Genomic DNA, 9,385 nt, shown 5'->3' on the forward strand with positions numbered 1-9,385 from the left:
TTCGTGGGTTAATTTAATAAATACCACTCGAATTTAATAAAATTGCAGTGACATTTCTCGGAATTGCCAGAATTCGAGTGGCGTTATTAAGCCTTGATTCGTAGGGTTGTAACCCATAGAGTGTTTTTTCTTAGAACTCATTTGTACTAATTTTCATAGAAAATATTTTATTCACTCAAACCTCATGTAATGTACCCTACGGGTTTTTTTGTACCCAATCAAAAACTCATACTAATCATCAAGGATTGCTGGTCTTTTTTCCCGATAAAGGATGGTTTTTTATCAACTCAGTATGAAGCAAAGGGATGCAAACACAAAGGGCAGCCGGGGTGTGGTGTTCGATGGCGATGAGTGTTGGGCGGGGTGAAAATCCGTTCTTTCTTCGGACAGACCAGCGGTGGCGAAACTCGTTCCATTCTTAAAGGCGTCGTTGCGGTTCTCATCGCCCATCGTGTTGCTCCAGGGGAAACTCTGATCCTCGGATCGGACGATGGCGGCGTTCCGGTGTCGTATCATTCCTAAAGGCGGTGTCTTCGAGTCCACGGATCGTCGTATGCGGCTTCATCTCTTCATATAGGGGTAGTGTTGTTGCGCTCAACGCCTTTGTACCTGCCTTGGGTGTGTGTTTGTTATGGTGGCGTGCGTTTGTATCGAAATGATTGGTGGTCATTGCTTTGTATATAAAGCGGGACGGAAGCCTTTTTCGGTAAGAGTATATATACAATCATATGTGCAAATCTTGGCGCAGATCAACGGCCCACAAAGTGTGTGCCCCCGCACTTGTGTGCTCTAAATCCTCACCCAGACACTTTGCTAGTATTGTAAAAATAAAATGACCACTTGTGACATGTGGACAAAATCACAAATCTAGATACAATAAGTTTGAATAACCAGATGTAAAAGGGGGTCCTTAAATCAGTACACACCATAAATTCTTTTACTACAAAATTTTACATGTATGTTGTGCCGTCCTTTACATGTGTTATATGATTCTGACGCAAATTTCATGAACTTATAGAGAAAATTATCGGCTAGCTTGATAGTATCATCGTGATCTTTACATTCCCAGTGGTGCGTACTTCCACGGCTTATATGCAGCGCTAAGGTATTCATCGCTGGCCCGTCCATTTCCAATCCAACGGTCGCGGTGCCGTTCCGACGAACCACTGTTGGACGCAATTTTGTGAGCCAAAAAAGATAGCGACAGAAGGTTAAAGTACGGCATTGCCCATGCGCGTGCTGACCTAGTAATATATAGTAGCACGATTTAGAGGGCGCTGCAGCATGAGAGAAGAGCTACAAGTAAATCCATCGCATCCAAAGCTGTGCATTGCATCTTAAAGAAAGGTGCAACAACTCTGGACCAACTCCACGACCTCTTGGCCCAAATGCTTGCTAGTAGGCTAGGTGAGGTGAAACTGAGCTTTCAGAAAAGACGAAAGGGCGAAAGTGCACGTCCATTTACTTCCGCCGATGCCGCAGCGCCATGTAGCCGATGTTGTTTCGCTTGGCTGTTGTACGCAGTCACCGACTCAGTGGAACCCGAAATGCACCCATCCAAACGGCGCTGCCTTGCCAGTTGCCACAAGCAAGCAAAGCACAGCACAGGTGGCCAGATGGGTTTAGTGACTAACAAAGCACGCGAGTGACAACAATCAAACGTTCATGTCGGTGCCATTCTCAGTCCCAGTGTCCCTTTCCAACGCACGAAACCAGGCAGCTGAATCCTCAAGCAAGTAATGGGTACGGTGCTTGCTTCCACTGCGGAGATTTAATTTCATTTACGCGCAACACCAATGCAATGGCTGTTCTAAACCCGTACGTACGTACGTGTCCATGCTTGCGGTGGCAATTAGCGCCGTCAATCAGTTGGTACCGCCCAAGTAGCTGTTACGGCCACTAAACCTTTCGGCAATTTCCCATTCCACTTTCGGTGCATGATTGGGGCGTGCCGCGGCCTGTCCTGGACCAGATTTCATGTCACCGATCCACAAATGCTTTATGTTATTTTTTTTATTTTTTTTGAAACAAGGCAAAAAATTTACCATTTTTATTGATTAAGGGAGAAGGTTTAAGACAAACGACCGCAAAGAGGGAGACAAATATCTACTCTCGCGGCATTACAATACTCAAGTGGGTGGCACCGGCAATAGCCCAAAGATGGGCCTCCTCTTTTATCTTCGCGATGAGCATCATCGTCGTAGCGGCGGTGTTACGGAAAACCCTTCCATTACGCTCTTTCCAAATCTCCCAAGACATGAGCATGAACAAGGAGGCGATAGCCTTTCTCTGATCTCCACGCTCAACCACATTTTTAATCCACCATTCTCAAACCGAAACCTTATTTCGACAGCTCCTCACCATATTGCCATGTATACCAAGCCATGTTGCAACCTCGATCCAGACACGCTGGGAGAACCTGCATTAGAAGAGAAGGTGTGCTGCGATTTCTTGGACTTGCTTGCAAAGCGGGCAGAGGTTGCAGTTCGGCTATCCACGACGGCGCAATCGATCAGCTGTCCAAACTCTGTTTTGAATTATCAACCAAGCAAAAAATTTGCATTTCGGAGGGGCCCAACCCTTTCAAACAGCAGCAGGCATGATGATTGTCGTGTGTCCCGCAAACTGCGCCATATAGGCCGTCGACGCCGAGTATTCTCCATGAGACATGAACTTTCATAGGATAGTTTCGATAGATCTATCACGGAGCTGCAAGCGCCGACAATGCTAGAGCTAGTTTGCTTAGTTAGTTAGGTGTCATGGATGGTGATGATGGATCCCATCTGCAAAGATATCTCCCTCCTCCAACCAAATCCTCAAGACGACCAGAGCACCGTTGATTATTTGGCTAGCTACTCGGCTCGATCATTAGCGTCCATGCGCCTTCCCTGTGTACCAACACAAACGAAGCAGAAAATGTGATCGAGCCACTGAAATGGGAAATAATATCCTCAAGAGATACTTAGGACACAAGATGGGATCGAGATTGGCCGGGGCCTAGCGACAGCCAATACCAGCACAGCAAGCGACAACAATGAGAATATGAGATGCCCTCGGTCAGGCTCAGGTCTAGTAGCGCAACAACTCCAAGTCTTCCAGCTCACCGGTCATCACCTGCACCTGCACGCATACGAGCGTGGTTAGATCTAATCCACAGCGTGAGTTATCAGTTGTACAGATTCTGTAGATAAATCGGTTGAACAGGAAGACTTTACTCATATGTTCATCTACCCAATTAATGTGCCTTTGGGATCCAGCACAAAACAAGGGATCTACAGTCTGCAGAGAAACGCAACAGTCATGTTTTTTTTTTTTTGGAAACAAACGCAACAGTCATGTGATTGCCCAACAGAGAAAGCAACCTGAAATCGGGCACAAGGTATCAGATAATTGATGAAGCTGCGGCCAAGACTTCGGAGCGATAGAAAGGAATGCTTGAAACACAAGCCTTGTAACCATGATGTTGATGTGAGTAAGATGATGGAAGCTATCTCCACAAGGCAATGACAGACAGGCGCACACACACACACACACCGATCTACTTGATAGCAAGTGAGGAATATGAATAACTTTGTACATGTGGAATCGTTTGTCGGTGGAAGAACCAAAGGAAACAAAAAAAGGCAGTTGGATAGGAAGTGCACGGCCATTGTCTGCTTTCTGAAATTTTTATATGAGACTTTTGATGTAATGTCTTCCATGTTTCCGTCAATCTGTTAATTCCGTTGGGCGGGTGGCAGGATAGGGTTGTGAGAGACGTACCAACTTCTTTGGATTGACAACTCAAGTGACAGGACGGATTGCTGTTTGACACCCACTCTTGCTTGACAAAGAAGCCTTAATTAGTAATCGTGACCCTGAAAAGAAGTACTACAAGTTAGTTCATGCCATGTATCATCATTCATCAACTTGCTTCGCACCATCATCTGATCATCTACCGATCATCATCGGTTCTCGGCCTTTTAAAAGAACATCGAAGTGGCTTTGGCACTGGCAAGCATATATAGAGGTATGTTATTCTTTTGAAAAACCGAAATTGGAGCTTGTGGATGCAAATCACAGTAAATGAACGACAGTGAAGATTACTGATGATTAGTTTGGAGGTTACATGAACATGGACCTTTTTGAGTTGTTTGGTGGCACTGGGAAACAGAAGAAAGAGGATAGCACACTTTTTCTTTCTTTAATTGAGAAAGAGGATAGCACACCTAACACCTAACAGTTACACTATACCATCAACCCCAAGCTCCTTCCTGTTGTTTATTTGTTAGGGAGCATCTTGCTATCCATCTCTCCACCAAATACAAGCAACTAACCTTGATGACCTTGGTGGGCTCATGACATTTTTTCGGTTCATCAATGTTATCCTTTCGACTCTTACTATATATAACTTCTTCATTGATGGTAGGCTGCAGGATATCCCAATGACTGGTAAATAATTGAGTGGTTTTTTCGAAAAGGAAATACTTGAGTGGTTATTAGCATCAAGTTATCTTTCGGACTTGGAGGTGCTATATCAAGATAGTTGTCGTTTTCATCAACAGTAGGCTGCAGGATATGTGGATAATTCAGTAGTTATTATCTCAAGTTATCTTTTGGAGGTGCTACTATCAACCTTGGTCGGCGGGGCCATGCTATCGACCTCAACTTGAAAACAAAGGAGACAAATCTTAACAAAACAATAACAAAAAATTTAGAAAGAATGAAAATAGCAATAAAAAGTGGTGTTTGTTTGTACGACCCATCTCTTTCTCACTGGAAGGTGCCAAGATACTGAAGAGAAAGTGACAGCAAAACAAGCAACCAGGACGCGGCGTACGGAACGTCGCCATCGATATTTATGAATGTACCGTTCTGTACTTTCCAACGATGGAACATACAGTCTGTCATGCGCCTTACAACCGTGGTGACCCGATCCAAATCTAATCTGTTTATCCTCTTAGGCCTAGGGCCTAGAGGAGTACAGATCCAGAAATGTTGTTCATGGCTATCATATATATCGTGTAAAATGCAGAAGCCAAAAATGGGAGATGCAAAAGCGCGGACCTTATCACGAGGAAAGGAGCACACTGCAGCATATTTGCATCAGTTTGAAGCAATAGAAAGTTTTTTTTTTGAAACTCGAAGCAATAGAAAGTCATGCTTAACTAACATCCAGATACTGTTTGAACAGTTTTATGAAATGAGATGGTACTGTTTGAACAGTTGATACGGCACATACAGTTTAGACTCATTTTTTTGAAACTCACGTACAGTTTAGACTTTAGGCTAGTTGCGAGTAACTTTTTGGTTGCGTCATGAGCTTGTGCTAAATTACTATAACACTCTAATTGAGCTAAAAACAAAAGGAGAAAGTAGAACATTTGACTTGCCAGAGTACTATGTTTTTTTTCTTTCGAAGCGAGGGGAACACCCTCGGGCTCTGTACCGAGTGATGCATTCAGCCTTTGACAGAGTACTACGTGGTCGCTATATCCCTATCCAAATTCAGAAAATTCTGATCGAGCCAATAAACGCTCTCTTCCTTTCATTGCTGTTGCCCTTTGGTACACCTTTTGTTTACCTTTCTCTCGCGACCAAAAAGAGTGTTTCAGTCTCACATCGAAGTAAGTACCATAAGCAATAAGATATTGACAACACGTGGCGTATCTAATAAACAGATCAAGACCTATTTAACAACGCTTTGACGACAAAGTTGAACTGCTAAGACCACTTATTCTTATATATCCAGTCCAAGGCACATGATTCATTTCAGCAGCCATTGCTCAATGTAGAAAATTGTAGGATGTTAATATTGTGTTGTTCTATGTTGTATTGATCTGACCCAGGTGTGGGGTATATATAGAGTACAATATGAGGGAGAGATTTGGAGTAGGGGACAAGTCGTACATGGTTTAAACCAATCCTATCTCTAACTTAAACATAATTATACTTCTAATATTCCCCCTCAGTCGTAGCGGGAGTGAAGCGGGCGACGGCGACTGAATTTGAACTCTTATGCTTCCGTCGTCTTCTCTTCTCCGCCATCATCAATTGAGTCTCTGATGGGTCGGCACCTAGGGCGGTGACTACGTCCCCTTCTGGTGCCTTCTCGCCTTCTCCTCTATTCCCTCCCGCAGTCACATGGGGAGTGGCGTGGACGCTAGTGACGACGCGGACGCTATTGACTGAAGTTGTTGCCGATGTGTTGCTGTAGACCAAGCCATTAATGTCGATGTCGAGGTAGCCGATCATGGTGATGTAGCCGTGGTCGATGTAGTCGTGATCGATGGTGTGGTCGTCGTGGATGATGAAGCCGCACAAAGCCGGAGGCGCAAAAAATGCGCTATGACGGAGCTGCAGACGTGGACAATGCACCTTGCGAATGTCAGAGGGTGCCGTCGGCGATGAGTCCACCGGTTTTGCCAAGACCGGAGGAGGCCCATCGAGCACACATCGATTTTGCCAGAACCGTGTGCCCGTGTAGGGGTCGTCAATGTAGTGACGCCGTGTCGATGCAGTCATGCCGTCATGGATGACGCGGTCTATGCCATCGTCGTTACGCGGTCATTGCCATCGTCGTGGTCGCGTCTTGCAGAAAAGTCTGTCAGAGGACGCTAGGTGTCCATCTTGTGGACGAGGCGGCGGTCTGTGTTGACGATAATGGTGATGAAGACCACGTTGGTGAAGACCTTGGCGATAAAGTCTCGGCGATGATGTTTCAGCGGCATGTCGACGATGATGAGTCGTTTGAAGGCGTCCCTCCGCGACGACAAAGTGTCGATGTCATGCCGTATTGAAGAAGTATGTTGGCTCGTAGTCCGGCGTAGTCGTACAGCTCGGAGCAGGGATTTGGCTTGATGAAGAATATCTGGTGCAGATCATGTTCGGTGTCAAAGTCGTATGCTGCGTGGTGATAGCCAGACATGCATACATACATGCATCCGACGGATCTGAATCTTGGAGACTCCAGATGTTACGTGCTTGGCCTGCTAGCTCGTCTGCTGTGGTACTGCTTGCGTGGCCTCTCCGTGGACGATGTCGCCCGCCTGGTGTCGTTGCTGCGGCCGGCTTGGAGTCCCGGTTGCAGAGAGGGCGGTACAGCTGTCGTCGTTGGAGTCGTTATAGGCACCGTGACCGGGAGATCCACCTAGAGGTTGGATGACTGCCAGGGATTAACGCCCTCCCGCGATCGGACGTGCGTATCCTGCTTCTGTTCTTCTGGTGCTCGTTGCATCCGCTGGTGGAGACCGGCTTGGATCCTCAAGGCGACAGAAGGATGTTGATGACGACCCACGCTACCAGCCGGTGTCGCCAGGAGTTGCGCCCGTGATCCGGACGCGCATGTGGTTGATGTAGATCGCTCGGTGTAGTGGTACGTGCCTCGAAGTCGAAGAAGACTCGCGGGCCCTTCCGGAGTCCCGCGCTGCGAGCCGGCTCGGTGAAGAAGGAGCGTCGTAGATCGGATTTCCCACAGCAGGTGCCCCTTAGGGCGTGGAGTTCATGCTCCATGTAGTGGCGGAGTCCGACTGGTCCAGCAGGAGGCGATCGATCGGGTCTGAGCTGAAGAGGATGGCGCGATTGGAGTCGAGGGCGGGTGGCGCCGGTCCACCTTGCTGCCCGGGCCACGCGTGATGAGTGTTTGCATCGGCCGGCCATGCATACGCCTGCTCCTGGATCGCTTGCTGCATGTGCTCCCCGGCACTGCATACTGATTTTTTTTTCTGCATACTGATTTTTTTTATCACCGGATTTGAGGGTTATTGGTCGATCGAATTTATTTGGTGGCTAAAAGAAATCTATCTAATCTAAAGTACCAAGGGAATCGATCTACTGATGATGAACTCGAAAATTGGATCTAAAACTACGAGACCGATCTAATCTTTGGTTGATCGGGTGCCGCGCCCCCGGGAAGAGGAGATTAATTTTCCCGGGGGCGGCACGCTGCGGAAGTGTTGGAAGGAACCTAGGATCGGCGTCGTGAGACTAACCGCTCTAATACCATGTAGAAAATTGTAGGATGTTAATATTGTGTTGTTCTATGTTGTATTGATCTGACCCAGGTGTGAGGTATATATAGAGTACAATATGAGGGAGAGATTTGGAGTAGGGGACAAGTCGTACATGGTTTAAACCAATCCTATCTCTAACTCCTAATCTCTAACTTAAACATAATTATACTTCTAATACTCAACACATGAGCACATGCCCGAGAGCCGGCGCAGATATAAGTACTTCCTCCGTTCTTAAATATAAGTCTTTATAGAGATATCACTATGGACTACATACGGAGCAAAATGAGTGAACCTACACTCTAAAATGCATCTACATACATCCGTATGTGGTCCATAGTGAAATCTCTACAAAGACTTATACTCCCTCTGTAAACTAATATAAGAGCGTTTAGATCATTATTTTAGTGATTTAAACACTTTTATATTAGTTTACGGAGGAAGTATTTAGGAACGGAGGGAGTAGTTGGTAGGGGAAGAGCGGAAGATATACACATGTGAAAGTGCTTGCTTGGGGAGAAGGCACATGCTCCATGCAAGTCAGTGTGTATATCCGGCTAGCTAGCTAGCAGCTTGCCTCACGCAATTTCCTTGCTCCAATCCCGCAAAGCTGTGATCTTCAGTTAGCTTCTCACGGCTCCATCCGATCCTACCGGGAAATTCTTATCTCCCTTTGTCCCTATCCGGCGCATTCCGCGAGATCCTATCCGTAAGACTGTAAGGAGAAGGTGACAGTAAGGGAAGTTGTGGTGAACTTGTGCTTGCAGAAACTGGACTGGGGTGTCTGAACCGGCACCCGAAACAGGACCTAAACTCTCAGATCTGCCTAATCATTCTTCACGGGAAAAAATTAGAATCATGGCAATCTGACACCAAGAATGGATGCAGGATTGCAGGAGGGGGTGAGCCCAAAGGGTCCCAAACCCCCAATCACACATGTAAGACAATAGGTTTGGAGGAACCGGCACAACCTCTAGGGGTGGCCTATCACATATATATAATGAAAGGGTACAATGTTACATCATAAGTACACATATATGGGAACTATACAATCTAACACCCTCCCTCAATCTTAGCCACTTTCTAAAAAATCTAGAAGGGTAAGATTGCGCCGACAAGTCTCAAACTGTGGTAGAGGCAATGGCTTGGTGAAGATGTCTGCAGGTTGATCCTTGAAAGAAATGAACTTGATCTGTAGTTGCTTCTGAGATACACGTTCCCGTACAAAATGATAGTCAACTTCAATATGTTTCGTTCGGGCATGAAATACTGGATTAGCGGACATGTATGTAGCACCGATGTTGTCACACCAAAGAATAGGAGACTGTGATTGGGATATACCCAATTCCTGAAGCAAAGACTGTATCCAGATAATTTCTGCAGTTGCATCAGCC

Source organism: Triticum aestivum, chromosome 7B (genome assembly GCF_018294505.1).
Source record: "Triticum aestivum cultivar Chinese Spring chromosome 7B, IWGSC CS RefSeq v2.1, whole genome shotgun sequence".
NCBI lineage: Eukaryota > Viridiplantae > Streptophyta > Magnoliopsida > Poales > Poaceae > Triticum > Triticum aestivum.